The sequence below is a fragment of the Gymnoscopelus microlampas genome (assembly GCF_963454915.1).
Source record: "Gymnoscopelus microlampas genome assembly, chromosome: 4".
Taxonomy (NCBI): Eukaryota; Metazoa; Chordata; class Actinopteri; order Myctophiformes; family Myctophidae; genus Gymnoscopelus; species Gymnoscopelus microlampas.
In genome coordinates, this window is record NC_139941.1 from 54947659 (window position 1) to 54952465 (window position 4807).

Genomic DNA, 4807 nt, shown 5'->3' on the forward strand with positions numbered 1-4807 from the left:
CATACAATAACCCATCTCTCTCCCAGCATCCTTCTCTCACCCCAACCAAATTCTATTGTCACAGACTCCTCTTAAAGGAGACATTTTTTACAATTTTACAACACTACCCCCACTATGGATGGCAATGTATCACAGTTCCACTCCATCAGTGCAGTTACAATGTAGCATACTTCACCAACATCTCAGCAGATAACATGGCCCAACATTTAACATTTTTTTTAGGTAAGGCTACATTGGTAGACTTAGCAAAGTGGGCATATTATGAATCAACTATAAAACAGATTACACCAGTGGTCACTGAACATATACTGGATAGGCATGCTGCACCTCTCTGTTCACCTGCTATTCATTTCAAGTAACATACAAATAATTCAATTCAATTCAATCTTTATTTCAGACTCAAGGTCCATATCACAGACAGCATGACACATACACAACGATAAAATCAAATAACTCTGTTCAGGTTCAGAATAGCAAAGTATGAGAGTAACCATTTGTTTGTACATACTGTGCAATCCACAAGTCCTTTCCCCCCTACCTAAGGAGTTCTGGGTAGACTACCATCACTCCTGGTGAGATCAGGGCATCATTCTTGCCCCTTTTCAGCACATAACTCACCACTAACTATGTTTTTATTTTAAGTATGTCACCCACTCCACAACCTCCAGTCACCTGTCAACGGCGAGTCCCCTATACCACCGGCCAGCCTTGAGACTTGATTCTTGAGTAAATTCTGCAAAACTGACAGGAATTCCACAATGTTTCTTCTTGTACTCCTCACAACCTGCCCAGTCCTTTCTCATGGCTGAATTCATCTGGAAATATATAAAAATAAATATTTTATGTGTGTGTGTGTGTGTGTGTGTGTGTGTGTGTGTGTGTGTGTCTGCATATATATATACATACAGTGCCTTGAGATTCAAAAATTGATGAAATTAATTGTTTTACTCAAAATTCTCCACACTATACCCCATAATGACAAAATAAAAACATATGTTTTTGATTATTTTCCGACATTCACAGTTAACTGTGGGACCTGATAGAGACATGTGTGTGCCTTCCGTGTGTCAGATCAATTTTATTTACCATAGGCAGACTCCAATCAAGTTATAGAAACATCTCAAGGATGATCAGTGCAAACAGGATGCACCTCAGCTTAACTTTGAGTGTCATAGCAAAGGGTGTGAATACTTATGCACATGTGATTTTGTCTTTTTTTTTTTTAGAGGTGCAACCGCTCCTATAAGAGGGTTTAGGACCCATCCGTGGTGAAATTTGTTTTCAGTCGTGAAAATGTGTCTTTCGCTGTGACGCCATGCTGTGGAAAACGCGCCCATAGGCTGATAATCTTCACACCCAGTGTGAAGTGCTGTGATTGGCTAGCAAGATGCATGATGAAATGAATAACTCATAAATATCACCGCTCACTTCACACTGGATGTGATTATGTTTTATTCATTTGCCATAACATCTTAAACATCTATTTTATTTTGTCATTATGGGGTATAGTCTGGAGAATGTTGAGTAACATTTTTGAATAAGGCTGTAACATTGTATGTACACTGTATGTGCAAGCAGAGTGTGTGTGTGTGTGTGTGTGTGTGTGTGTGTGTGTGTGTGTACACACACACACTCTAACATATTTATACTTTTACCTAAGTATTCATTGTCAAAGCTTACTCTTCCACTGGGGCCTCACTGCTAGCTGGCAGACTGTGATAGGGCTCCTTTTGTCCACCCGCTCTGTCACTTGAATTACGCAGCCACACCCTAATCTCCTTCTCAACATCGGAATCCTGAGGACTTGGATGAATGCGTTACTTTCTTACAGCCTCTGAAACATAAAAACAAATAGGCTTATATGAAACAATAATTTGTGTAGGAAGCAATTTCTTATTCGTTGCTGTCGGGCAGAAACCTTGTATCAACATCCTTTAATCTTTTTTTGTTCCGTTTTTGTAAATGAAAGCTCTACTTCGTCATACAACATGTAAACCCTCTGTTAATTTAACTAGTATAATCCAATGGACACAAATAGTCCATTTGGGTTACTTGTTAACTACAGATTTTACAATGGAAGCTGCCATTCTTAGGTTACCTGTTAAAGCGTGTTGTGTGGGAAGCTACTCCATGTGATTCATTCAACATTATGGTAGTCCTGAAAAAATCTAACACTTTGTTTGCAGACATAAACATACATAAACCATGCTAAATCCAGATGTGACGTGTGTGGGCATTCCTGTCCATGATCTCCCTATGTATCTATTGGTGTTATCAAACATACCTGCTGCTGATAGAGAGCGTCTCACAGCAGGGGGTACGGCCACAGGTGAAGGACAGCTTGCAGGTGGAAGGTGGCTCACACTCCCTGTGGGCAAATGATGGTGTATGTCAGCGGGTGTCCAAACATATTTTTCAAAGAGGGACATATAAGAAAATATGAAAATACTTTAGGGTCGACTGCATCTCCTGTCATACTGCACCTTTGGACCATGATTAAATCACATACAAATGCATCACATTACAACTATTTAATTTAACTACAGTGCGACATCAATAGCCGTTTGTCAAATGTAAATCACTCATCTGTACTGTATGCATGCACTGTGTTGCTATTATATTTACAGTCCAATAAATTATCTTTCTTCAAATGGCTGTGTAGTCAAACGTAACCAGGTGTGAAAACGTCTTTACAATTTTGTTTAATAGAGCACCGAAGTCTGACGTCACTGCCAGTAGAGGGCCAGTAGAGGGCGCTGTTCCAGGGTTCGTGGCTTTATTTTTTATGTTGAAATCCCCATTTGGGAATCTTAGATCACGTCATATAAGAACTGTGTTCCAAACATAAACACACCACCCTGGCGTTTTTGTCAGGGGGGTGGCTCTGCATCGTTTATGATATTCATTCATATTTGATACAGCCTGTTTCTGCCGAAAATGGAATTAAAGGTAGGGTAAGTGATTTTCTTTGGTTGAAATAAGTGTTAAATAGCTCTATATTCTGATAGTACTCATTGCTATAGAGTGTTTGTTCAGTTAAAGGAATCTCCTTGTCTCTCCAGCTCTTTATTAAACACAAAATACATTTTCGTCTCAGTTTTAGTTTCATTTCCAATTTTTTCCAATCAGGATAGAGAACTCAATCAGGATATAGATTAAACAAGTGAAATTTGAAGTGATGACAAGAAATGAGCAGAAAAAAATGGAACTGGAACACTATAAAAATGAAGCTTAAAAATGGGTACTTTCTCCTGATTGGCTGAGATTTTGAAACCTACCTAAAAATGTATTTTCTGTTTATTAAAGAGCTGGAGAGACGGGGAGACTCCTGTTACTGAACAAACACTCTATAGCAATGATTACTATCAGAATATAGTGATTTAACCTTTTAACAAAATACTTTTTGTTTTAACCAAAAAATATCACTTACCCTACCTTTAATTCTGCCTTAAAAGTCTTAAGAACTACTACTTCCGGGTCTGAAATCACTGTCCCCACAGCAGCCGCGTTCATGGGAAATGTAGTCTTTGGGTTGTTTGACTCGTTTCTAGTGTTTATATTGTGTTACTCTTTGGGTAAATGTGTACATTTACACCTTCAGTCAATGCTTCATATCCATATGAGTAAAAACACCAGGGTGGTGTGTTTATTTTTGGAACACAGTTCTTATATGAAGCGATCTAAGATTCCCCAATGAAGATATCGATACAAAAAGTAAAGCCATGAACCTGCGGAATCATGCGCCCTCTACTGGCAGTGACGTCAGGACTTCGGTGCTCTATAGCAGCGGTTCCCAAACTTATTTAGCTGTGCACCCCTTATTACATCCTGACCTAGATGACGCACCCCCCCGGGGCGTCATCTAGGCAAACCAATTAGGTTGGTTTGCCTAGATGGCAGGTCACGCACCCCCTGGGGTGCGCGCACCACAGTTTGGGAACCCCTGCTCTATAGAAATGGCATTTCTTTCAGTTAGGAATTCTTACACATTCTGCTGAGAAATAGCCTATCTGCCCAAACTAATTTCAATACACCATCATGTCAATGTATGAATTAGGCTGCAAGCCTATGGAGTTATGGAGGGTATGGGGCTGGGCTGTGTAGTTTAACTTAAAAAAAGGGTCCAAATCCTTCTATTTTTTTTTCAAGCGTTTGTTTTAAAAGAGCCGATCTACAAGCCCCTTTTCAAATAGCCAATGTATATGAGGTTAAAGTGCCTAGACCGAAGCTATACCAATCTTACCTGCTGACAGTTTGGACACCAGACAGACAGACAGACGGACGGGCGGACGACTCAAGGTGGTCAACAATGCAGTCTCTCACATACAGGCGGTGGTCAAATAAGACTCCCTGTGCACAAATGATGGATTTATTGAGCATTGAAGGATCTACAACAGTGGCTCTCAAATGTCAAGCATTAGGCTATATCCATGCATTCAGACCATGTGCATTTTGTCAATATATCAACAACAAGCTAAGGCAGGGGTCTTCAACGTTTTTAAAATGTTTTATATACAAATATTGTATAATTATGTAGGCCTATAACATTGTGATTCATGTGTATAAACATACCATGTTATTGTGCATTCAATACTAAGCAATTAAAATAATAGATAGATTAATATATTCATGCTTTTAATTCAAACATACATGTACAAGGTACAGTGAGTAGGGTGGCTATGTACCCAACGTGAATACTATCAACAATCTGTCAATTGCACAATAATCATGTATACAAGCTATTCAAAATAGATAGAATCATAATTTATTTTAAACATAAATATGGAAAATATTAAAAAAATATTTA

General features: G+C 38.8%; 1 long non-coding RNA gene across 1 annotated transcript; it reads right to left on the bottom strand.

The window, feature by feature from the left end:
* Positions 1-680: 680 nt before the first annotated feature.
* LOC311043737 lies at positions 681-4352 on the bottom strand. Its single transcript, XR_014600635.1, has 4 exons — positions 4244-4352; positions 2285-2368; positions 1681-1834; positions 681-815 (listed from the first exon to the last, which is right to left on the bottom strand). It is a non-coding gene; the product is annotated as an uncharacterized lncRNA (long non-coding RNA).
* Between the last annotated feature and the right edge of the window lie 455 nt (positions 4353-4807).